Genomic DNA, 27,287 nt, shown 5'->3' with positions numbered 1-27,287 from the left:
TCACACATCTCTGGCATGCCAGCCACAAATCCATCTTCCCAGGACGTATGCTTCAGATGGAGAAAAGTCCAACCTAACCCATGTTTATACACCTGAGAAGGTGGCCTTTATAGCAGTAGCAGCTCAGAAGCCAGACAGATGAAGAGAAATACCACTGTAGGGAAACACCTTATACCAAGGACAGATCAAGACACCTCAAAAGCCCAGACCGAGTGCCAGACACACAACATACCTTCTCTGAGGAGCTGCAACATAGCTCATCCTGGGTTAATAAAAACATTAGGCAGCACAAGAATCTGAGGATGGAGGAGTACACACCTAAACTATCTTCTGACACTCGGTGTCATTTGACACTTAAAGCGGTCATCCAAGTGCTTTAGGATAACCCACTACCTGCTGTGGAAGGAAGGGATGATCATCTACTCTATTTCCTCCCACACACCCCAAGGGCTTTGCATTTCTCTGTAATGTTTACTTCTGTTCATATGAACATAGGAAAGCTGTTCAGCTTTGGTTTTTCTCTGTCATGGAGAAAAGGGTATCAAACTGGTTGTGTATCAAGGATGATCTCTGAGGCAGGTCAGGAGTGGGCACGCTGGCATGACTTGCAGCTCCTGGACCTCAGGTCCTCTCCAGCCATAAAGATGCCTCGAATTTCCTCCCTGCTTCACATCCTGAGCAGCTCCTTGCAGTCACATATATGGATTATTTAGGTTCGGTTTGTGTTGTTTGTTTGTGTTGAGGGATGGGGGATTGGGGTTTTTTGAGAGGATTTTTTTGGGGGGGTTTTCCCCTAAGCTCTAGTCTTAGTGAAAGAACTAGATCTTCCTATGAATGGGTTTAACATGTTTTTATGGAAGCTGTACTGTCTTTCAGCCTCATTTCCATAAAACTAGCCTGCCTCCCTCTTTGAACTCCCCTGCTTCTCCAGCCCAATGCATCATCTCCATCTCAGCAGAACCATCTTTCAGTCTTCCCTACCTGCTGCTAAGGCCTTGGTTGAAGTGAGGTCCAGTGCTCAGAGAATCTCTCTCATAAAAAAAAAAAAAAAAAAAAAAAAAAAGCAAGCTATCCAAACAGAAAAGAATGTTTGGCAGGTGACTACGTCCCAAACAGCAGTTCCCATTTCTCCTGATCATTAGAAGCACAAATAAGAAAATCTGTCTTCTATCTTGATGTTTTAGTTATTAGCCATCTCATTTTTGAACAATTAAGCATCCCTGCCAATGAAATCTTAATGAAAGCAATGGATCCTGTGTTTTGAACTCCACTGTAAAGTGATCCTTGACAGTGACTGAAGCCCCTATCAGCTGCAGGTATGTGGCCTTTCACCTAGAGCTGCTGAAGATGCCAAGGGGACAGCCCAGTCTCTAACACATATGATCCACATGTTGAACTGCCCTCACTCTTGGATATTCCTCTTTCAGATTGCCCTGATGGATAATGCCCCAGACTGAGATACTACTATTAATATTAATATTAATAGTAAAACATGAGTGTGCATTGCTGCTCAAAAACAGCTATGATCTGACACTTAAAAAGTAGTATATACTTTAAAAATAAAACTATTTTAGTGATATTCATAATTTGTTTGAGGTTTTAATCCAGCAAATTCAAGGCACGGCCTCTTCTCAATTTGGCTTTGCTGTAATTTGACAGCTACCTCCTCAGAGCCTTGGAATTCTGCTCACCTCTGAGCCATTCAATAACATAATTGCTATAAAATATTCTCCTAACCTAGTCTTACTCCCACTAATGTTTCAAGTCTGTTCTTGGCCTAGTTCACCCAAGCAGCTGAAAGACACGTGGTATGTTCCAAACATAAGGAGAACAGAAGACAAACAGAAACAGAGTGAAGTGCCACCAGGATATACTAAAATCTCACAAACTCACCTCATCTTTTTGCATAAAATTCACCTTGTATCAGGTCAATAAACAACTTATGCTAGTTAACTCTTGTTACAAGAAATTTGAATGTAGAAGAAAGGGCAATCACATTGAAATGGAAATAAATTAGAGCAACATCTATTCAACAATTTGCTGGTTTTTAGAGGTGGTAGAGTATATGCTAGTGAAAGGATTGAAGAAGAGTAATTGTTAGTTAAAGCAGATGGTTAGAATCTAGATATTTTTCTTCCAATCACAAATTTGCTACAAGTGTTGATCTGAAATTTCTCATGGAAGGTCTTCCTTGAATAATTTTGAGATCAAACTTGGCATATCTACTCATGAAATGAAGATAAGACAATACTCACTTACCTAAACAGGATGTTCTTGAAGATATCTATATCATTGAGATAATCAATAAAAGTCATCAGTAAGAGGATGTAATATTATAAATAATCAGAGATCAGAGCATGCAAAGAAGCAAAAGGAGGAAAGGAATGCTTTACCTCCAACATCAGAACAAGAAACTGCAGTACATTAGTAAAGAAAATCTCACCTGTGTCAGAAGATCAAGGACTTACTAAGACTTCAAGTCTTAAAGACTTCAAGATCATTTTGAGAACCTGAAGCATATACCAAGACACCAATAAAATAGAAAACTTGTGCAAATATCGTCTCACCCAGATTGTATTAATAAACACTTTGAACAGTTTGGGGTTGAAATGTCAGTGTATGCGAGTGCTTTGTCATCATTAGTTTTTCTGTTTACATTAGAGATATATATCATTACTATAACATGTAAAAGCATAGAAACTGGATTTTCCTCCAATGGCTGCAAAATCAGGCCCTGGAGACATACTTCTGCATAACAGGGATGAAAAAAAGAAAAGCATTAGCATAATGAAGCTAGTGGAAAAGAGTACTAAGGTCTTAATGTTGAGGATGATATCAAAAGAAAATCATATCTTAACTTCTTAATGAAAGTTAAACCTATGGAAGAAATACAGTGAATAGGCATCACACTTTAGATACAAGGAGCATAACCTTTGAGGAATCCTGCTACAAATTTGATGAGCCCTTGCACTAAGATTTGATTTTCATTAGCCTTTAAATGGAACTTGTCACAAATAACACCCATGACCTTTAACATAATGTGCACATGTGTCTGGCAACCACCTTAAAGAAAGAGTTATAAACAAGACCAAAAAGATAAGACAACACTTCAAGGTAAATTATACAGAAGCTTGAACAGGTAGAAAATAAGGGAAGGCTGTGATGAAGAAATCCCAAAAATCTGTGTCAGACTTTACCTGAAGCTGTCCAGTGTTACAGTCAGTGTAAGAGAATGGGATATGGATAAGGTGATATTGAAGTAATTTAGGAAGAATTTTTTTACTGAGAAATAAAACATGAAGCCAAAGGATCCATCAAAGAAAAAAAAAAAAAATCAAGTTCTCTCAAGGCAGAAGACAGTAGGGTGGGAAAAAGAAAATGTTAATTTAGCTCCATTTCTTAGATGATGAGGTGAAAAACAAGGTGAGATGCCTAGGATTATGAAGACACAGCCTTGTGAGCTCTTATCCTGACCTATGGTGCTCCTATAACATTTCTTTCCTAGTGTGTTGATTCTGATTTGTACTTCCTTATAATGTAGTTCAATGTGGTTATCAAAAATTGCAACCAAAAATTGTTACTCATCCAGAAAATGTGACACGTATTCAAATAGGGACAGGATAGTGTTTTCATAATTCACTCCTCTACTTACCTTTTGGGGTAACAAAAAGTCTCAAATTCACACTGTTCAGTGGTCCTGGAATTCCTATTTCTCTAGACCCCCAAATTCCAGAAATCCACATTCAGTAAAGCAGAAACATCTGGCAGTTTCCAACAACATGAAGGAAAGCTAAAACACAAATGGATCAAAATATCCAGATCACATATGACTTTTTGTCTGAGCATCTATTTTTATCCTCAGTTAGCATTTATGCACTATGTGCTAATAGCAAGTTCAACCCTATAAATGGCACCAAAATCCAAGTGGTTTCTGCTCAGACCTAAGCTGTGCTAATGCACAGTTTGCAAATTAAGCCACTGGTTCCCTGACTGTGACTGGCAAACCATCAGTGTGTAGACAACTTATGGAAGTCCCAGGAGGACCAGCTGGGCAAGCACCAAAGGCTTTTACTTTCCCAGATGCTGAATCTTCTCAATAGAAATGTGCTACACTTCACATTCTTTCGCTTTGCCAGATAAGTGACTATGTCTATTAGCACATGGTGTTATTTGGTCATGAATTGGGAGGAGCTAATTCATGTGACTGGGCATAGGAGAAAAAGCATCTACAAGTTTTATTGTTGACGTGAAGACATGCTTCAGCTCCTCTAGGGAAGACTGTGACAGCTGCTGGACTAACAGCTTTCTCTGAGAAGACAAGACAGGCCATGACATTCACAGGAAGAAGGCCATACTTCATTACTTGGAAGAGTACAGGCCCTTTAGAAAGTCCTCAGAAACACCACTGCATTGCACACACTTGATCAAACCACTACCACCAGCCAATATATGGTCAAATGCAGATAGGGGAGCTACAGTGGTTCTCTCCATTTTGTCCCCTCCAAAGCACAAGATGGGCAGCAGCTCTGTCTCTGGTCCTTGCTGTGGCTGTATGTACATCCTTTTAATGACAAGAGATGTGTATTAATACTTACCCAGCTCATGATGTGAATTGGATGGAGAAGTGTCATACGTAACTTACTGAGTATTAGTAGAATATCTGGAGATCCATGGATGAGCAACAGAGAAGTGCAGGCTATTATCATATTGCTATAAATGCCTGCTGCAGAGCCAGGGGATGAAACCCATATGCTTATGCAAATGCCTCACAGATCACTGTTTTGTGCTGCTTTTGCAGTAATTGCAATTATTATAGGACTATATGAACAGAGATACAAAATCTGAATTACATTCCAGGTAATGATTTTCTGAGTAGTTCAAGGTTTGCATGTAAAAGCTATTCTGAGTTGTTGTTCAAGACTGACAATGAGTATTTAGCTAAATTTAGAAATGTGTTAATTTTTGTTAACGTTAATATTGTATCAGCTGATTGCTCCTTACATTAGCAATGCGTCACAAGTTAAACTTTCAAACATGAGCTTCATTATCATATGCTGGCAATATCAGATTAAGCTCCCATCCTACTGGATGCTGTGCAAACCCAGAATCAAAAAGCAAAAATGTGGAACATTCTAGCTGGGAGCCAACCCTTGAAAGCAGGTAGAAGCATTAAAATAAAGATGGATCCCTTTTCATGGGGGTCAAAAAGTAAAAGTAATGCCAGATGATTGGCATTATTTTTACCTACCCACCTGTGATGTGACAGGTACTGGACAAAATGAACAAGACTCAGTACCTGCCCCATGATGTTACAATTCAAATGGAAGGGCACAGAACAGAGTCCCACGAAAAACAGAGGAAAATTATTTGTGTCCCAGCATGGTTTTATGTTTTGCAGAAATATTATTGTTACATTATAAATTATATTAGGGAGTCAACATATTATTTATATTAGAAATTATATGATTTATAATATAAACCATGCAGATAATTTTGATAGGATTACACTAAGTGACAGACAAGTTCATAGGCAGGAGATCTTGAGTAATACAAAGAGAAGTGGAAGGTAAGCAAGCAGTAGGAGCAAGATCCATGGCCTCATACTCACAGTAGGAGTCAATGGGAAGCTGGTGCCTAAGCCTGAAAAGCAGGAGGAACTGAAGCTTCTACACAACAATAATCTGCAAGAATATGTTGCAGCAGAGCAAACGTGAGAGCTGAAACAACCTTTGAATCCTATTTGTGATCCTGATGTTTCAAGGGGAAAAATGTCATAGAATATCAAAAATAGTCCAATGAGTATGAGGATAAGTGGTGCAACTCTGCTTGATACTAGGTTTTCAATTGAGAAAGCAGAGGTGAACTGGCTGGGCTCTGGGACTGCACATAGATGTTGCTGAGTTTTGGGGTGTCTTTCAGAGAGGTCTGCAGTGAAATTGAGAGAAGGTAGTTCTTCTGACAGACAGTTTGTGGACTTGTGTGCTCTTGCTCATTTTTCTACAAAACCTAAAAAGGTGTCCAAGCAATAAATTGTTTTTCTCTACCTCACCTGCACTGACTTTTGTCCAGTCCTTCTACAGAATGCATAGTTTAGTAGAAGAAAGAGTTTTGCTTCTTGTGCCTGGAGTTTATAAGGTGGTGTGGGGTTGCCTCTCTGAAGGCTTTTCATAAGAAAGTGGTACTTTCATTGCCCATTTACTGTGAAGAAGGCTGTATCTAGATCTCCAGAGCATTTATTGGTAAAACCATTTGGAGAAATATTGTGTGAGAAGAAATACAGGATTTTCAGACATATGGCTGTCCACCTGACACTTAATATGCTGTATGGTGACATAAATGAACACCATCTTAAATAAATAAAATAAATAGAATTAGCTTATGCAGTCTCCTTTAGATAAGTTGCATCACATGACATAGTTTAACTTGAGAAAATCAGAAGTAGCAGAAGACCATATGAATCAGGAGGAGTCTTAATAAGGAATATCCTTCTGCAAAACAATCTAAACAAACATAAGCATTTTCAGGGTAAGTTTCTGTGTTGCTGCAGTCCTGTTCACTGTTGGACTAGGAGGAGAAGGTAATAGAGAGAAAGAACAGGGCAGAAAAAGAGGTAGTGGTTATCTCTTTCAACACGGAGAATCCTTCTAAACCTGACATGAAAAGACACAGCATCTGGAAAGCTGCAGGAGGGTAGATGAGCAGTGTGCAAGCTGGAGAATTCCCTCTATTGCACAAGCTATGCAAATGTAATTGTAGGCTAGAAAGTGCAGTGACTCATAGGTGAAGTGGATGTGAGAATATCTGGGTTAAAGAGAGTTTGTACGGAGAAGACCATGTGTAGGACCTCAGAAGTTCCCAGAGAGGAGGAAGCAAAAGGAGTTAATGAAAATCTATTCCCAAGAGTCATCCTGCCACAGACTGCTTTCTTGAAGTGTCAAGGGAGGAGCTTCTGGAGCTTTTTAAACCTGGTGGCATTTCAAAACATTCAGATACCCAGTTCAGTCAAAGATTTGAGGGCTGGCATAAGGAGCAGAGAAGAGATGAAGCACAAACCTCAGAAAACAAGGATTGGGAACAACTTGGGGTTTTGGCAGAAGATAATAGAGATCATTGAACCAAAAATCAGAGGTGTTCTTGCAGATTATGAGGGTACAGGTTGGACCCCAAAACAGCACCCCGAGGTGACACACTCCAGCTGCAGTAATGTTATGTGGAGGAAACAAGAGAGTGGCACTACCCCGTGGTGCTACACTTTCTGCAGTCTCACTACTAAGATGACTCCAATGACATAATGCATCAAGATTCACAGGAATAAAACACAGGGTTTCCATGTTTCCTCAGCTGCACAGGCAAATGAGAGATGAGGGGTCAACAGATGGCAGTAGAGGTGATTCAAATCCAAGTTAACTTGAGATCTCTGTATTTCTGTGGGGGAGGTGGACCAATGATGCAGCAGGCATCAGAAGAATTAAGTGTTAGGTGTGTTCAAGACCAGGTTGGATAGGACCTTGAACAACACGGTCAAGTGGACATTATCTCTGGGGGTTGGAACTAGATGATCTTTAAGGTCCCTTCCAACCCAAACCGTTTTATGACTCTATGATTAAGAAACAAGTGCTTTGTAACCAGCAGCCCATTCTTGACAGATCTGTCCTTCATGACAAGAGGTGAAAATAGTGTATGAGCAAGTGTGGAGGGAAAATGCTGCCTCCTAACCACCTCATTTTTTACTTTCTGCACAACCTACCACAGCTTTGACTTCCACTGCCACCTGACCCTTCTGAGGCACTTGGTCACCACCCTGCAGGTGCATGTTGTGGCCCCTCTGAGGTCAGGCGGCTTCATTGCTCCGCTGAGTGTCCTGAGATTCCTCAGAAGAAAAGGCACTGCCCAAGGTGTGACACATTACTCACATTGTGCCCCATATCAGTTGTCACGAGGTATTACTCTTCTGGTTATACAGAACTTGAGCATGATCCTCTGAAGGGAATAATGCTTTCCACTGGTTAGAGCAGTTGGTCCCTACAGACACTTTGGAAACCTTCCCCTCAGACGGTGAAGACCATCCAACTTTTTTCAATTAAAAAACCTGCTTGAAACTAGTAATAAATCAAACCCACTCGTCTCAGGCAAGACATCTCTTGATAACCACATTGAGTGTGACAGCAGTAAAGAAAACCAGGATGTGCACCAGAGATGGCTGCAGCCAAGGTGGAGACTAAGAACCAGTAGCTGCTAAACCCCCATTTCTCCCGAGCTAACAGTATCTGAAATTTGCAAGCCACCAAGAATTAATAGAGAATTTTGGCATCTTAGCTCACACATTGCAGAGCAGCAAAGTTTGGAACATGTAATTTTCTTTAGTTTCTCTATAGATCAGCTATCAGAAATTACTATGTATAAAGATTTCCCTCTACAGGTGGTTAGAGCTTGTAACAGCCTCTCACTTTTCTGCATCACTTTAATTAGTAATTTGCCTCATCATTTACTTTGTTATTATTTTACCTATTCCCCCCTCTCCACTTTGGACTTTCAGTCTATTCCCAGTGGTAGCAAATTCTCTATGCAAGAAATGTCAACTCCCTCCCATCCTGCTTAAGCTTCAACGCTGCTGACTTTGACTCTTTCTGCAATTAAAATTTCATTTGCAAGCTCGTTTCCCGAGTGACTTGACGCCTTTCTTCTCCCCCCACCCCAAAATGTGACAAATGAAAGTTGCAGCCTCTACAAAAAGTGTTTGTGGGTCTTAAATGCATGGCTCCCTGCCTGCAGTTTGAGCTCGCAAACTAGCATGCTTTCCTGCAGGAACATCAAATGCACAGGACACACGACACGACAGCATAGAGAACTCTTCACAGGGAGGGGGAATGCAACGCTGTCCAGTCTTTTCCAAGGCAGGCAGCCGAACAAATCTGAAAAGTCTACTTCTTGTAAAAGCATCTAACAACTGAAATCAGAAAACTCTGCAAAAAACAAAAGGAAAACACCTGCACACACACACACACACACACGCACGCACAGAGAAACCTACCTTGCAAAATCTTCTTCACTTATTTTTTGTATGCAAAGAAAAAAAAAAATCAACAAAGCAAAACAATCCCCAAACAAAACAAAAATAAATAACTCCCTCCCCTCCAAAACTGCTTTCTCCTCTTCCCCACGCCTTAGCTGGATTTCTAGGGAATTTGGGGACTGGTGGGAAGAGCCGAGGGTGGAGGGGCTATATAAATAAACTAGAGCGTTTCGAGCTGTGTATCGCGAAAGGCTGTGGGTTTCGCGTAATGTGTGCCTGCACTCTTCCAGGAGAAAGGCAAAAAAAAAAAAAGAGACAAAAAAAAAAAAAAAAAAAAAAAGCCAGTTCGTGTTCAGAGCCTGACTTGGAGACAGGGAGAAGCAGCAGCCCCCTCCTCCCCTCCCCCGCCGCCCCCCCGCCCCGCCGCCCACGCACCACCCCCGCACGGCCGAGCCCGGCACCTCCAGAGCGGGCGCGGGACGGAGCCGCGGCCCCGCCGCCCCGCGCCCCCGCCGCTATTTATAGCCCGCGGCCCCGGCCGGCCGCCGGGCACACGCGTGTCCCTGCCTGCCTCCCTCCGTGTGCGCACCGCCACAGTAACGCTGCCTCTCTCAGCTGCTGAGGGTGGGCTGCTTTATCACCACACTGCCTCTCACCGCAGATTTTTTTTTTTTTTTTTTTTTTTTTGGGGGGGGGGTGGGGGTGGGAGGTGACTGCAAGCAGCCCCCGAGGTGCGTGGGGGAGCAGGGGTGGCCAGGGAGGCGGCGGGGTACGTGTGCGGGAGCCGGGGTGTTGGAGCGGGCTCCCAGCCCTTGGCTCCCGGTAGCACAGTCAGTTCCTCCAGTGTGTGCTATTGACCTGCATTGACGTCATTGCGTCATTAGGTCTCCCTTAGAAACACTGACTTTCAAAAATAGTATCAAATTAATTCAACTGGCAGAGAGAAGCCACTAGCTGGAATGAGCCATAAAACTCCAGAATCTTCAGCCCAGCTTTGCTGTGCCAGCCCACCCCCCTCCCCCCAGCCCCCCCAACCAAGCGGGCAGAAATCAGATTGTATGGAAAATACCACCGATGGAATAAAAAAAGAGAGAAAGAAAAAAAAAAAGGAGGGGGGAAGAGGGAGACCAAATTAGATTGCAAACCCTAGACCAGCCTCTCTCCCTCTCTTTCGTTTCTCTCTCTCCCTCTCCCCTCCTTCCCTTTTCTGATCTAAAAATATCCCCCTTGCTTGAGCTGACTGCAGTATCTTTTGTGTTGCATCTTTCTGTTTTTAGCCTTTGCATGAGCCATTGAAGGGTGGCCCGCAAGAGATCAGAAGCACAAGATATTGATCTATCGATACCCTCTGGGGCCAAGAATTAATTTTAAATGAAAGAGCTGCACCTTGATTTTGGCAGTGGGTGGGTGGGCAGATGACAGGGGTTATTTTAGGATACCATTCACATTCTCTGAAGCCGCAGCTTCCACTTTCTCCCTCTAGATTCATTTTAAAAATATCTTTCCTTCCTCACCCCACCTCTCTCACGTGGACCTGTGGGCAAGCACATGTCACCCCCATTCATACAAACACAATGCAACAGAGCAGCGGTAATTTGCAGAGATGGTACATTCACAAACAGCAACCCAGTCGCTTTAATGCAGGTTGATTTCACAGAAAGGACACCGCAGCCCAGAGGAATTTGATTAGACTGGTGACTTAAATTTGCAAGCTGCTTATTGGGTTCCTTATTGTCTTCATACTAAGTTAACAAAACTGATTTAATGTCTCTCTTCCTTTTTTCAAAATAAGAAGTAGGAGAAAAATTCCATTTACACTGTAGATGGTAGACCTAAATCTTAGAACCAGTGGTAAAGGACAGTAAAAAGCATTGATGGCGATCAGCTTTTGAGTGCTATGCATCAAGGCACACACCCATGGCCAGATACAGCTGTATCTATCTGTGACCTACACCATGCAGAGCTGTACATACGTACCAAAGAGCAGATCTAATCCTGCAACGTTCACACTGCAGAAGAGGGAGGATTTTTTTTTTCTTGCATTGGTGAAAATATTCAGAAACAGAGGCAGAGTGCTAGACAGTAATAATTTGCAAGATCAGGCCATAAATAGGGCTCTAGCCCTGTAAACATTTATTCACGTGCCAAGTGTTAAGACTGTGACTAATTTAATTTGAAATCAAGGGGATTACTCATAGTAGTAACATTAAATTCATGCATGTTTGCAGGATCAGGGCCTAAATGATTAATCACCACTGCAGCTAGGCACTTTTGGGTACACCATTTATTACTTACAATACTTTAGCACTGTATACACTCAGATCCAGCCTGGAAAGTGTGCATTGCTCTGCTGTAGTGAAGAATGAACATCACATTGAATGAGGAAGTATGCAACACACCCCAATATTCATGCTCAATCTGATTTTTGCAATCGAGATGAATGTCCCAGAGGCCCTGGCTAAAACCACTTGGGGCAAATTTGGAGTCATTTGAGCAAGAAGATGCAGATGTGCAGCCTGCCTGAGATGGGCATCTCACATGTCATTTGTGTGCACAGATGCTTCACTCTTAGTTCAGAGGGAGAAATAGAGAAAGATTGAAAGATTGGCCATTGTATGAATCATTCATCTTTGTATTACTATTGATATTATTATTACTATTACTTCTACTATTATTATGGTTGTCACCATCACCCTCATCATTGTTTTGCAAAAGATGTTTTGGCCCTGTTCAGATGGGTCTGTTCTTTAATATTCATTTCTGCTGGTGCTCAGCACCAGTGATGACACTCTACTTCAAAAGTGATTGACCTTTGACCTTAGGTCCCTACACGAGCTTGTGGCAAACTATGGAGTCAAAGAAAGCGAGTTGCATGTGAGAAGGAAGACATGATGAGGAGAAGGTTTCCAGGCAGCTTGCTGGGAAAATAACTAAGTGATCCACGTGGATCACAGGGTGCCATGGGTTGTTGGCTAAACCTGAGCAGCACCCGTGCACTGTGCAGGTGACTTCTCTTGACAGCTTTTGGGAGCAGAGTGATATACACGCTTCTCATGTTTTACAAGAGCTCCTTTTGTCCAAAGCTCACTATCTCTGCTTTAAACCAACATTTGTGAGTTCTCTAAAATAAACAGTCCAATGTTGTTTTAGAAACATAAGTAGTCAGGAAAAATCAGTAATGACTTACTGAGGGAAGATAGAAGACAGTTAAAAACAACAGGATTAGGTTACCTGGAGCAAGGGAAGTGAATGCAGTTGAAGAAAAACAAGTAATTTGGTCATCTACTCCTGTAAGTCACTGACAAAAAATCCGTTTAACACAAACTATTCTGAAGTTTCTAAATTTTTTACATTCTGAGGTAGTGTACAGAGGGAAGGTTTTGGGGCATGGGCTCTGGCTGAAGAGGGGCAGAGTGGGTTGGCTGGATGTAGGAAGAAGAAGGTCTAGAGGAGAGCCCAGGAAGGAGAGGACAGAATTCTGGAGGCACAAAGGGGCCAGAAGACAACAGGGAAAATAGCAAGGGAGTAGAGCTGAGGCCCTAGCTCAGAAGTGTGGTGAAAGGCCTGGTGCAGAATGAAGGCCAGGTAGGCAGTTAAGAGGACAAATTAGAAACACCTCCCATTTCCCTCTGTGTAAGCGCAGCAGAAGGGAATTCTGCTGAGCACCAAGCCTGTCTCTGGCCAGAGCCACTTGATGCTGTGCAGACATTGTTTTCCTTCATGTGGCACTGTTGTTTGACCAAGAATGAGTTTCTGAATTTCCAGAGCTGTCAACCCCCTTCCCAATGCACCAGGAGCAGCCTGGGGCTGGCCCTTGGCTCTCATCTCATCTCATCCCTGCCACTCTGTGCATGGTACACTCACACTTCAAAGCACTGCCGTGCTCTTACTTGCCCACAGGTATGTCAAATATCCTTCAAGTGTGAGGTGGGAAGCAGAAGGGTAAAGGTGGAATGGACATATGGGAGGAAACAAGGGAGGAGAGCTGCAAACAGAGCTGCATGGAAAGGAAGGGATGGCATCAGAAGATATGGAGGTACAAAGTGTGGGTGCAATGAAAGAGATTTCAGAGGACCTGAACCACTGTAGGAAGTAAAAAGAGCCCAAAGGAATATGGTAGATGGCAGCAGTGAAAAAAAAAATGGAAGAAGCTGATCAACTTCAGAACCAACAACCATACCTCAAAGGGCTTTGGGGCACTTTGTTTCAAGTCTTCTGCTTGTCATATGTGCTTCCTTCACATTTGTACTCTCCATCTTCCAAGGTGTAGTCAGTGGCCCAGGCTACTCCACAGTCCTTCCCTAGCTCCTCTTTGGAGCTTCTTGCTGGTACCTGCAAACATAGGAGCATATGAGGAAAGTTGTGTGCAAGACAGTGAAAGAAATCCAGTGTGAGGACCTGGGCTCTTGACATGGAAAAAGTTACATTTTTCTGGGGGTGCGTATGTTTGTGTGAACTGAAGAGGATTTGGGATTACTTGACATCCCAAAACTTTGCTCAGAGGGAACTAAATTTCCTTCATTCCCTTTCAGGAAGCAGAGAAGCAGAGAGTGGGTGAAAGCAAGCAAGAAAACTGAACAGACCAAGAAGTATATTGCACACATTGCTGTTGGCAGTGTGACCTCCACTCTGCTCTCTGGGTGCTGTGCCACAGCAGAGCCCTCACCTGCCTTTACATGCACACTGGAAATGAATATGGAGGACTCCTGGATAGAGTCTAACATCTCCCTTGCTGTGGCAAAACCCAAGGCAGGTTCACACAAACAAACAGGTGTGAGCTAGGCTTGGCCTCTGTTCGAGTGCTGAGCCTACATACATCACATAAAAAGATGTATTGACTTTTCCCTTTCTATACAGATTCCTCCTGTGCAATGGCCTAGCTCACCTCTCCCAATGACCAGGAGATCACACCACTAGGCTGTGGACCATTCCTGCAGACACATTGGCCAAACCTCTGCCAGTGAACTAAATAACCCATCTCTCAACATAGACCTTGCTGTGTATCACGATATCAGCTTTACCAAGCTGCTCTGACAGACAATCAATATAGCTACAGTCAACACAGTTAATACACTCAGAATAGATGCAGATAAATGCTGGTTTTCCAATTTGTTGTCTGTGGTTCTAATAATAGCACACCCAAAGAGAGTGTCTCAGGTCTATTTATTAGGCTCCTCAGTTTTTGCCATGCCATTTCCAGGAGCTAATTCTAGCAGCTCACAGTTAAAATAGTGTTGGGCAGGGATAGTTCTTTTAGCATTTCATTGTTGACTTCTTAGGCATTGCAGTCCTGTGACTATTGGAATTTTCTAGAAGAGCAGGGAGTTACCACACCACCTGTGCAGCAGCAAACGTTGTAAGCACTAAATAATAGTGAAAGGAGGCAGTTCAGTGCACACAGTGCTGTACATTCAGTGTAAGAGAGTGTGCTATACATAAGGAGATTGCAGTCTAAATGAGGAACTGTACAAAGAAGAACAATTAGAAGGGAGGAAGAAGGATGGACAAAGTTACCAAATTTCACTGTAGGTGGGACAGATACATCTTGCTATTTTCAGCTTTTAAATCAAATTGGCATCCTGTATTTAAAGACTATTAGGAATTACTGCAGGAGCTTCAGTCCTGGAACCAGGAGATTTTCAGTCTGGATAAGCTTCATGGCACATGGCTTTAGGGGTATTAGAGGCCACAGGATACAGAGAGCACACGAGCAAGTGGCTGTGTCTAGCCTCAAGTCAAAGGAAGATGTCTTTTTTCCCATATGCAGGAGGATTACCCTTGGAACTAGATGTCCAAAGGGAAATTTCTGGGGTGCACAAAGGGCAAGGAGTCTGATGGATTGAGGATTTATCTGGAATTTAGCAAAAGCAAAAAGTACTACCAGAGGCTGACAAACTGGTAACATGGGGAGAGGTGATTGTCTTGCATCTCACCTAACCAAACATGTCCCAAGGGCAAGCTAGGCTTCCCAAAGCTTTGCCCATACCACACACAAAATGTTGAATGGTGTGGTGTTGCTGTCAGGATCATGAATTAGCTTCTGAAAGGAAACCCTTATGCAGCAGCCTTGGAGATGATGTCCCAGGCTTTAGCATACTTCAGGCTGAGTTTGTTTCTGCTGATTTCTCCAACAAATGTTATCATACACATGTCACTGTTTGTCAGAGCATCCTACCCAATAGAAAGCCCTTTGCAGGGTTATTTCTACTTCTGCTGCATTGTAATCCAAATTTTCAGACACGCCATTTTGGAAAACTCATTCAGGACATTAATCTGTTTCAGACTACAGGTAAATCCAGCTTGCTTCCCTTCACCTTTTTTATTTAATGTATAAAACCTTGCAGTAACTATGTTTTTGCAGAGGCAGAGATGGACCCGGAGGGCAACATTATCTTCTGACCTGTATGATGAGGCATTCTCTGCCTTTTTAAAATGAGATGAAGGGACTTGAAGACTAAATTATTGAAGTTAAACAATAGTGGCTGTAGGCCTGGTCCTCCCATGCCTGGTTACTTGAGGTGGAGTTCCTTGTGACACACCAGTTTGTCACTATGGAGTAATCCAGTATCTCCCTTCTGCATGCTGTAGGGACAGCAGTAATACTTCTTCTCACTGTCTGGCTTTCCTCCTCCCCCTCCCCATCAAGGAAGGAAAGAGAAGCAGGAAATAATGCAGGGAGGAGGGGAAGACTCACTATCTGCAACCCTTCCACTTATTTCAGTGTGGTCTATAATGACTGGTGGAAGAGCCCTTGACTGTGCTGGCTGGTCACAGCCCATGGGGAGTGAAGGTTCATCATTGCCCAGACACTTGAAGGGGAAGGGTTGCAGAAGAAGGGTGTGGGCTCACAGGGCAGGCTGAATGAAGGTTGCCTCCCCAATCTTGATACTGCTTGGGACCATTCTGATCAATTTTCTTTTGTCAAATTCATACTTGTCTGAACTCCATACCCTAGAAATTTGTTTGAAAGCAAGACTTTACAGTGGTCTTTAGCAGTTCCTAGTGCTTTACTTCATTAGAGTGCTCACACACACCTGAGACCACAGAAGTGCTGGTGCTAAAGCATCCCCAGGGGTCCATGCTTCCTGTTCAGTGCTCAGTTCCTCTCTCTCTTCCTTCTACGCTGGTTGCCCTTTTGAAACCACCCCAGCCCCATCACAGTGCTGTAGGGCAGGAAGAGACAGTAAAAAGTGGGGAACTTACCATGGTGAGGATGAGTTCAGCCACACTAGGCTAGGAGATGGATGTAGATGTCAAGTTTGCTTAGAAATAGGTATTCTGCTTGTAAATATTCTTCTTATCCATTAGTCTTCTCTACTGTCACCTAGTGAAGGAATTAAAAATGTTTGGCAGCTGAGAGCATTTGCTACAAAACCTTAAAAAAACCAACAAGGCGTTCCCAGAGCCAGCTCCAGCCTGTGACTATCACTAAGATCTTCCTGGCTTTAGAGTTGCTGCTCTTAGAGTTACTTTCAGTGGAATGTGGGAGCAGAATTAGGCTCTCTGATTCTCCCCTCCCCACAGCTCCCTCCTTCAGCAGGAGAGAGGCACAGAGACACCCTAGGTGCCCTTTAGACCCCCATCACGTCTCTCCATCTCTCTGTTTCCCTGGGCATAAGCCCCCTGGCTAAAGCTCCCCTGTCACTACCCGTGTGTTCTCCAGCAGCATTAACTTATGCACACACCATTCACCAATTGTTCAGCTTTTTTGTCAATGAAGGCACATTTTATGAATTAGAAGAGCACATGCCCCCTTGTGGCTTGACTTCGCTCCCTGCTCCACACCGCCAGCCCCCTCCGCACCCCGCCGGGGGGACTCGGGCACGGGGAGGCTTCGCTCGAACCTGCACAGAGGTTAAAAATAGCCCACGGCACCCGAAGAGATGGCCGGGGTGTTTGAAGGATCAGCTGGAATGACAGCATGCAAAGAAACACAGAAATGAAAAAGAATTAAAAAAAAAAAAAAAAAAAAAAAAAAAAAAAAAAAAAAGAAAGCAGTAGCTTGAGCAATAGAGGGATATATATTTCTACAGGGTTTTAAGAAGGGTTTAGCTGAAAAATAAGGCAGCTGACACATATGCAAAGTGCAGTCCCTTGCTCATCCATGGAGCAGGTACAGCACAGCAAATGGCTTCTGCCTGACCTATATGGCTCAGACACTCACTAGAGAGTGTGAGTAGAGCTGATTCTTCACAGCCTTTTCTCTCCTCATCCCTTCCAGTCCCTAACACAGGATTTTCTGGGGTCGACTATGGTAGCAGTTTAATCACAAGAACCAGTTTTACTGAGAACTGAAATGAATCCCATGACCTATTGCACAGAGGGACTCCTGAGAGGATCCCGGTACAACACTTTGATTTGGGAAATACAAGATTAAAGACTAGAGGAGAATAAGCAAGACTGACAGAGCACAACCCACCCATGGACCTCATTTACAATCAGGATTGCATCCTACAGTTGTTCTTCATGGCAAAACCCAAGGAGACAGAAGCCAGAACAAACCTCCAAAAGCCAGCAAGAGCCCTGGCATTATAGGTTGTGGGATTGCTGTCTCTGGGACTGTGTCTTGGGTTAGGAACTAGGAATGCCAGAGATCCAATTCCAGCTATCATATTCCTCCTTTCCTAGGCAAGTCTCTGTAAAATGAGGAATTAGTTCTCCACCTCCTGGGGGCTATGTGGCTGAATTATAGATGGTAGAAGGTGAAAAGCAATAAACAAGAAATCAACAGAATTGCTAGCATGAGGGAAGAACAGGTATTAATGTAATTACAAAAAATAAAGTCTTTGTTTCTGCAAACATGGGAAGGAGTGCTGTCTCATAGTTTCTGAAGACAGGGAGAGACAGGACTCCTGAACTGCAACGCTGGCATGTGTTTGGCATGGTAGCATGTTAGGCTCAAACTAAGCACTCAGGGCACTTTGGTCCTTACTTGCTGTTGCACATTCTTTGGTCAAGGATTTCCTTGATTTTTGGAGGGAAACATCTATCACTGTGATGCCCATGAGTGGTATCATGAGGAGACAGGATGCTAGACATAAACCACACAGACACACTTGTGCATGTGCATATTTGCAACCCTTTTCAGCATAATTGTCTGTCTACAACATTAAAAACATTTTTGGGTTGGTATCTTACCTTTATATCTGTACACACAAAGACCTTGATCATGATTAGGGCTGCTGAGAATGGACATAATAAAAGTTTAAAAATACAAACAGTAGTGGGTGTTCTGAATGACCTTTGTTTCCCCTGCCTTATACAGAAAGCCTTGTTTTTCAGTAAGCCTTACACAGTCTTATATAGCTTGTGGGATGTTTTAGTTCATGTGACTGTCAGTTTAAAATACTTATGTGGAATATTTCAGTTGAATGCTTTCACCATCTTCTCTCCTACTTTGCATGAACCAACACACGTTTCTTCTCCTGAGTGAGCAGAGTGTCTCTAATACAAGCAATGGCAGCTAAACTTGAAATTGCTGTGTATTCTCCTTCCTAGGTCTTGGCTCAAAATATTCAGTCCAGCAAACTGATGGGGCAATTCTTACACATGGGGAGACCTAAACCAGTACACTAGATTTCTCTTTCCCCCTCAGAAATGCAGAAGAAAGCAGCTTGCTAACTGATCTTTCTTGGGGCAAGGGGCCATCTCCTTTGGCTCCCAAAACAAGAACGGGACTTAAATACTTGGTGGAAAAATTGTCACTGCCACCTGTTCACAGGAGTAAATTACCAGGACTGCATCCCAAATTTCTCCAATATGCTTTTCAAAGGCAAAACACACAAGATTCTACCCAGGAGAGGGCAAAGATGCTTTTGTATTACTAGATGTGGAGCTCCTGTTAGAGAAGTCTGGAGGGTTAGTCCAGTTAGAGAAGACATCCTAAGGATACAATATAGCCCAAAATATCCTTGGCTCTCAGTGCTACAAAGACATCAATTCTGCTAAGTTCATTGTGTCATACCCAGTGAGCTCCCATCGAACAGATGTGATAAAATGGGAGCTGGAGGTGATCAGGGCTAACTCCAAAGAGCACTGGGAACCTCCACCATCACTGGTTGTTTGCTGGGGAGGGACCCAGTCCTGCTGCTGTGGCCACCACCGCTCCCAAGTGCAGTGCAGAGGGTGCTCATTCTTCCTCACCACATTTGCTCTGGTGTGGCCCAGGGACTTTGTCCCCTGTTTGGCTCATCTGGGGTAGCTGAGATGAGAGTCCTTGCCTACCCATGCTGGGGAGGCTCTGAAAAGGAAAATTGCTTTCCTCTGCCCATGTCTCTGGCACACCTGGTGGTGCCTGAGAGGGGGTGAAGCTCTTCAGGTCTTTGCATCGATGCAGCCTTAAACAGAGAGTGGGAGGAAGATGGCTGGTGATGGGCTGCAGAGCTCTTTGTACTGACGTTATTTCTGCATGATAGAAATTATGAATCCAGGTGGTTCATTCTTTTTGGATCCAGCATTGGAAGAGTGGATGGTAAGAAAACACCGTATCAACCAGGTAAAGGTACATGTACAGAAGATAAAACTGTCCTATCCATTACTCTGGTGCAAACCCCTGTGGGGTCAGAGCAGTCATATTGCCAGAGTTACTTGAGCCCACTGCAGCCACAGCTGCATTTTGTGTTTTATCCTCCCTCCTCTTCAGCTCCTTGTTACAGTGGGGATGTGACTGTTTGAGTCAGGCAGGGCAGGCAGCCTGCCGTGGCTTGGGAATGAAGGTGGACAGGGGCACGAAGCGCCGGGACCGGTGGTGGGGAAGTGGGCTGCGGCGGGGAACATATCCTGCCCCTCGGCCGGGTAACTACATTTAGCTTGGGGATGTCCAGGTTTGTAACGGGGTTGTTTGGAGTTATTCGCCCCGCAGCACGCAGGGCTTACGTGCCTGTGCCTAAAAATAGAGTGGAGCTGGTCGGGCCCTGAGCGCCGGGAAGGAGGGCAGGGGCTGAGCTGCCCCGGCGCGGTGGTGCCGCAGGGGCGCGGAGGGGAGCGTGCCGCTGATGTAACCGCGTGTCCCGGCCAGCGCTGGGATGTGCGCTGGCTCCGTGCTGGCTCTGTGTGCGGGGCTCACGTGGAGCCACTCCCGCAAGGTGGTGGTGTGGGGGTGCGTGGGGGCATGAGCGGGGGGGGGCTGTCGGAGAGGCCACCCGGGCTCTGCCCCCCCCGGAGGGAGCACGGGGCGGGGGTGCGGCTAAGCTGCGCTGAATCCCCTTTAAAAATCTGCAGTTTGATGCCTTACTGGGTTTTATTTCTCTCTCCTGTTCCTGTCTCGCCCTGGAGTTCTGTAGTAGCCCTGAATTAGCATGTCACGTGTATGGCATGTGGAAATGAATCAGGGGCATGTGAGGAGGAGGAGGACGCCTGTGTCTGTGTTTGCATCCAAGGATCTCCTCTCACTCTGTGTTTGCGTAGGTGTCTAGCTCCCTTCTCCCTCCTCCCATCCCTGCCTGCCTCTCTCTCCCTGCCTCCCTCTCATCCCTCCATCTGGCCAGCCCAGCTCTCCCTGCCAGCTCAAGCAATACCTCAAGCAGAAACTGCAGCTTTTCACCAGCACCCCGTTAGAAAATTAGGGAACCCCTAGGCTCTGGACATGCACTCAGAGGAGAGCATGCATGCACACACACTCTCAAATCAAGCTCTCTTTCCCAGTCTCCACCTTCCCTGGATTTTTGCTCCTTAGTCAGCACCTCAAGCCCTGCAGACTGCACCAAGGGCAAGCTTATTAATGCTAACAACAGAACACAGCCGCAAACCGAGCCCCAGAGCTGCCTCTGTCAGTGGGTACATTGCCCTCACCCCCTTTTAGGGAACTGCCACCAGCACACATCTGCATATAAAGCCAGGCATGAATCAAATCCACCCACGAACAGGGAAGGGAAAATGTCCCCAGTGGGGTACGGGAAGCAGGCAGGATGCCTAGGGAGAAGGGCAGGAATGGCAGGGGAGAGCAAAGGCTCAGTGACAGCTGAGGGAGCTGGGGAGGAGGCACCAAGACCCTCCTGGGGATTGCCACGCACATGCCATGGTTTTGCCTGTCTGCTCCAGCCAAGGTCAGAGCTTTGCACCCCAAAAAAGAGATGATGCCAGGGAAGGGTTGGGGAACACACTCTGCACTCTGTCCCCTGGGTCAACAGGCCACATAAGCCCAGAGTTCCCAGCCCCATTTATGACTTTCAATGGATTTGCTGCCCCCTCCCCTTAGGGCAAACTTCTCCTTTTTCAGATTCTCCTGCTATACCGGGTGAGATGGGATGTTTTTGCATCTTCCTAAAAAGGTAGGTCTCACTCTGACCAGCTCCCAAGTACTCCCCCAGGCAAAGGTTGCCTCCAGATGATCTCATTTAAACCCCCCATACTAACCAGGAAATAGCTACATGACATCTCCCTCCTCAAATCCTCCAAAACAGCTTTCTGTCCCCTGTCAAGCAAGCACTGGAGACAGCTGTCCTTGTCCACCTGTCCCCAGTTCCTCTCCTCCCTGCATGCCATGGTCCCCCTCACTCTGCACACCTCCTCTGCTCCATGCCCCTCGTTGCCTGCCAGGTTTTCCCCTGCCCTCCTCTCCTTGCCCGGGGCTCTGTGCCCTGCCCTGCCCCGTGGGCTGCCCTGTCCATCCCCCCCGGGGGGCTGCTGCTGCTGCTGCTGCTGGCAAGGTGCAGCCTAGTGTGGCGAGAGGCTATAAATAGCTCCGTAAGCTCCACTCTCACTGACACCGTTTGGACAGAGGATGGAAAATAAACAAAGGAAACTCCAGGCTCCAAGCTGCATCTACATTCCTCATGCTAAATAATGTCAGATTTTCCTCCAAGGTGTGTGGGTAATATACACATTGGCACTCGGGGGGGGGGGGGGGGGGGGAAGCAGGAATCAAAACAAATTATACACACCCAGTGCATGTCAATATTTTGGTCCCTCTCATTCTGCCCTGTAGTAGTTAGGCACACACAGATTGCCTATATTTAGAAAAGGGTATATTTTTAAATACTCTGAGATGGAGATTGTTTCCATTAATAATGATGGAGCACATTGGAGGAGGCAGACCTGGCGAGGAGCTGTCGAATGTTGCTTTAGTGACATATAGAGGCCTGAGAGATAAAGGACAGGGCAGGAGCAGAACAAATATTTTGAAATCAGGCAGTGATTACCCTGAAGTTTGCAGTTGTGTTGCTATTTTTACACAAGGGGCTGTTTGCACTGGGAGATTGTTCACAGTTCCCTGGTGCGGAGACTCAGACAGTGGAAGAGGAATTATATTATCGGGGGTTTATTTTATTTTGTGGGTTTTTTCCTTTTTTTCTTTTTTTTTTTTTTTTTTTTTTTTTTTTAATTGAGGACAGAACACACACTGCAGCAAAGAGGTTCAGCTCAGAATGGAAGAAGGAAGGGATGGGCGGAGAAAAAAAGTAGCATTTACTGCCCAATTCTAGGATGCTAATTCAGCCTCGCTTAGGAAGGGCAATGACTGCATTTTAATAACATGTTTTTTTTTTCCCCTTCCATCCTGTCATTCTCAAAATAGCCTTTCTCAATCTCAGTATTCCTACAAGGATATGTAAATAGTGAATTTTCATTTATATTGTGGGAGGAAGTAAACAACCAAATAAGATCTGTACCATAACATGTGAGGAGCTAGACATGCTGAGTATTAAGAGGTTGCCCAAAGAGCTCAGTATGTAAAAAGAAGAAAAGAAAAAGAAAGTAATAAAGAAAAAAGGAAAAAACCCTTTGCACTTACTTTATAACTGGGTAAATGGAAGTTTAGTGTCTTACCTAAGGCTGTAGTCTGTGGTACTGCTGGGACACAAAGCCAGTTTTTCTGTCTTGGGGCAACACCCCTCATATGATCAAGAAGATGTTTCCATTTCTTTCTCCTAGACATTTTTGCTTAGCTACTTCCCAGGCAGGATGATTTACAAAAGCAGAAATCCCAGTAATCTTCCTATTACTCCCTCATGGAGGGACATGTACTAGTCAGAGCTTCCCTCCCCATCTGGCATCCAGCATGGTGGGGGAGAGGCAGCCCCAGCAGCCTCCAAGGCCCTTCCATGTTGCAGCCCCTCCTGTGCTCAGTCTGGCTGTGGTGAGTGGGCATTTGGGGCTTGGGGTGGCAGCTGCCTGTGGTCATGGTGCTACTACTCAGCCCTGGTGCTGGTAGGCTTGCCCAGAGGGGTGTCTCTGCTCCTGTCCCCTCCTGAGCTGAGTCAGCCCTAGCCCAAAGCTTCCTCACTCCTGGGGAGGAGAGGCCAGAGGAGGCTCCTACATAGCTCTTCAGATACCTAGTTCAGGGAGCTTCAGCTCTTCTCCTGGATTGCTGTCCTGGTGACACTGGGGAAATCCACTCCTGAAGGGCCATGACCTGTCCACCATCTCCATCTCCTGATCAGGGCTCAGCCAATCTCCCCAGCCATGCCACATGGAGAAAGTAATCTTCCTCTGTAATCTCCTAGGACAGAGCTGGTCTTCACTAGCTATGGTAGCTATCTAATTTATCAGATCTGCACATGCAAATAAACTCCCAGTCTCCTAGGAAAACCCATTAATGAACCAAATTTTCCCCAAACTTGCATGCAGAAAGAACAGATATGACCTGACAGGTAGGAAAGCACTGAGACCAGATGTTCCTCAGGCTTTCTCTTGCTTCTGTCATGGCCTGACCTGGGTAAGTCAAGCTCCCTTACTCAGCAGCATAGAACAGGAGTAGCTGGGGTAGTCATAGGGTGAGATTAATCAGTGACTTGTAAATGCTTCTAAACTCAGAAAAAATGAGAGAAGGTGATGCAAGATGGCTGAAAATTTGGGAATGTGGGAGAGCTCCCAGCCAGAGTCTTTTTTAACCTGCCCTGCACACACACACACACACCACACTGCTGGGAAAAGACAAAGCCCTTCCCCAACTGGTCTTTACCAACATCAGGGTGAACCTCAAGTTGTCAGATGGCTTAAGAGGATCATGGTGGTTTTTTGGCTTTGTTATTTTTTATCTTGGAGTGTTCAGCCCACATAATTGAGCTTTTCTCTCTCTTACAAAGAGATATAGTGAAAGGCAACAAACTGAGCTGCCTCCTTTTTCCAGAGGAAGAGGGATGGATAGAGGTGGGCATTTCAGACTAAGCCTACTACACTTGCTGAAAAAACTTCTCTTGAAATATATGTGTGGAGTTCAAATCTATCTTCAGCTAAATCTTTGAATGAAAAATAAGTCGACAGCCTCATTCCACCCATCTGATGCACAGGCAGCACACCCCACACACAGGAGCTTGGGATTTGGGGGAGAAGCAGTGGAGGGATTCCCATTAAGGAAACCCCACTCCCTGTCTGCTCTGGTAAGATGCGGGGGAGGGCTCCTCTCCTCAGCAATATGAACATGAGATCAGTTGCCTCATGGTTGCACAATGCCCTCACTCGTTTGGGAATTAATGTCTTACCCCCATTTAGAGCCAGTAAGAAGAAACCTCTTCTTCTGGGATTAGGGGCTATGGACTGCTGCTAAGCAATGTCACTTGTCTTGTGTTCCCAACTGTTCATCTTGCACCTCATGGAAACTCTTCCCTCTTCTAGGTTTCCTCTCCAAGGGAAATAGTGGCTTCACCTGGGGCTGGCGGTGGGAGTGAGTTAGCATAAATAGCTAACTACGTGTGCTGCGTGACTCCCTTGGGAACCGGGGGCCACAACATGGCCCAGCTGGATTTGACCTCATAGCACCACACAGCTGCTTTGTTAGCTTGCTGATAAAGAGTGATGTAGCAAGACCAGCTATTTCTGGAAAAATCAGCCTGCCCTTTCAAGCTCCCTCTAGTCTGCTCACTGGCAACAGAGGATGAGATGGACCCCGGTTTTAAACTATGGCAGGTTACCAACTTCCGCAATTGCGCTATAGCTGTATCTACACAGGTTTGGAAGTACACTAATTTACTACAAGCTCTCTTCCCAAATCAAAATAGGCTCTTGCCTTCACTTTATGTTTTGGTTGTGATGGCTCATCAAGCTAATGGTGGCACAGACTGCTCTCAGGGGGTTGTCACAGAGTGGCAGAGCTGGAGGGCACCTGGGTTGCTTTATCTGATCTATCCATCTAGCTGGAGCAGAATTAGCTGTTACAAACGTCATTCCTGACAGATGCCAGTTCAACCTTTTAAAGGCCTTGCCAATACCCTTTACACACCATCTCCTTTGCACAGAGGACCTCTCCATGCTGCAGGCAGCAAGTGCAATGGTTCAGCACTGGCCACGCTCATACCTCCAAATGGAGAACCTGGATGGACCTGGCCAAGGTCCATGGTAACATCCCATAAAGTGGACTGGACTGCTAAATCTGGCAGCAACCAGCATCTGTGTTAGCCCAGAAACATTAAGCAAGCGTAGGTTGAACTTGCACTGCAGAGATGTGAGCCTTGTGAACAATGTATCTGTGAGAGGAAAGACATCATACCTTCTACTCCTCTTTTTGGAAACTCTCAGAATCATGAAAATGAAATGGAGCATAAAAAGAAATACAGCTATGGAAGACAGCTCCAAGGAACACTTGCAATAGAAGGCTGAGGTATAGGAGGACTCTTAGCTGAGCCCCAGGACTAGGATTTCTACTGGTCTTGATGATAATAAGCCTCTAGCTGACAATGCAGGCTGCTGTTATGCTCTGATATAGCTACAGGGACAGTGGCACCATGCCAGCTGGGTGTTTTATTCATATTTTGCTACTTTTATAAAGATAGGCTCAAGTGACTCATATGTCACTGACCACATACTACACATTTAAAGTCATTGTCATGGATTTGATTTCTGGGGGTTAGGTTGTTGTTGTTTTCTTTCTTTCTTTCTTTCTTTTTAAAAGATATTAATTCCTTTCCCTCTGCTCTCCTCAATTTAATTATGGCCATGTAATCTGGAGATCTGTAAGGCTCTAACATGAGGTCTCTGGCTATCAAGTTCCCATGTTCACAATTAGCAAATGGAGACAAGAAGAGCAGTGCTGGAAGAAAGGGGTTTTAACTTAAGATGCTTAAGAGGATCTGTGATCCTGTTGTCTCATCACTGACAGGAGGGCCAGAGGTGAGGAAGGTTTTCGGTTTCAAGCCAAGATACAGGACACTTAAACCAGTATGAAAATCAGACTTTGCTGGACTTTCTAGAGATAGACAATAGGAGAAATTCCTAGGACATTGGAATTAGGAGCACTAAAAGGATTTTAAACCACCCCTGTAGTGTTCAAGAAACATTGAACAACACTGATGTCTGCTTGATCTTAACTGGGAAGTTCTCATTTCCTCTCAAATGTCAATGAATGCTGACTTTTGAGAACACAAGCCTGAAATTACTGAAATTAACTTTTCCACAATCTGATTATCAGTAAATGCTTTCTCCCTCTTTCTTACCCATCTCATGCCATAACACCCTCAGAGACATCTCGCTTAAACTTTGCACTTGCTCCTAGACAGATTCTTGCAGAGGGCAGGGGCCTTCAACACAGTCAAGTGGAAGACAAGAGGCTTGGAACAGTCCAGTTTGGCACCTATGGTTCTTCCCTCAGGACTTCTCCACTGCACTGATGTGTGGAGAGCACAAGCACATGAAATACAGGCACACTGATTAGCAATATCATCCAGGATCAAGATGGCATGCTTTTGAGTTCAGTATTGGTCCACCATACTTTCCTGTCATGTATAAAATTATGTCTCACACCACACTCCTGCAATGCAATGCTAACTAGGCATCCTCAACATAGTTTCATCTTATTTTAGGATGAACTCAAAGTATAGTTTCAGAATGGTACCATCATAGAATTAAGAAAAATAGATGTGGTGTTTGGGAAAAGATTTCAATTAAGTGATTGAATAATGCTCATGAACATTTTCCATTTCTAGAACAGATGCAGACATGAGGATAAATGCTATAAATCCCTTCTTCCCAAGAACCGATTTCCCCCCTTTCTTCTGAGGGAGTTTTTTTTTTTAGATTTTCTCAAAGTGCAGTAAAGTGTAAGCTAGCAAATATTTTACACTTGGCTTTCTCAGAGAAAACACAATACCTGTTATGACATACCTGTCTCCAAGGATCTTGCCTCTGTCACAGGATTTCCACTGCCATCTCAGATGCTACGAAGCCTCCTGCTCATGTCCTGTGCTGTACCACAGTAATGGGTTGTCATTGAAAGAGAGAGAACCTCTACACATCTCCCATACAGTCACCCCGAGATTCTGGTTGTGTCCAGACAGACCTGAAAGAAAAAAAATAAGAGAAACTCAAAATTTGTGGACCATGGTGAGAAGGACAAGCGTATTTA

General features: G+C 44.6%; 1 long non-coding RNA gene across 1 annotated transcript; it reads right to left on the bottom strand.

Moving 5' to 3' along the window:
• Positions 1-12,689: 12,689 nt before the first annotated feature.
• Positions 12,690-27,131, bottom strand: LOC306803856. The gene is made up of 3 exons (XR_013774724.1): positions 27,047-27,131; positions 16,217-16,337; positions 12,690-13,345 (listed from the first exon to the last, which is right to left on the bottom strand). It is a non-coding gene; the product is annotated as an uncharacterized lncRNA (long non-coding RNA).
• Positions 27,132-27,287: the final 156 nt, after the last annotated feature.

Source organism: Erithacus rubecula, assembly GCF_903797595.1.
Source record: "Erithacus rubecula genome assembly, chromosome: 6".
In the NCBI taxonomy this organism is placed as follows: Eukaryota; Metazoa; Chordata; class Aves; order Passeriformes; family Muscicapidae; genus Erithacus; species Erithacus rubecula.
Note: the sequence above shows the minus strand (reverse complement) of the source record. Positions and strands in the feature narration are given on the sequence as shown.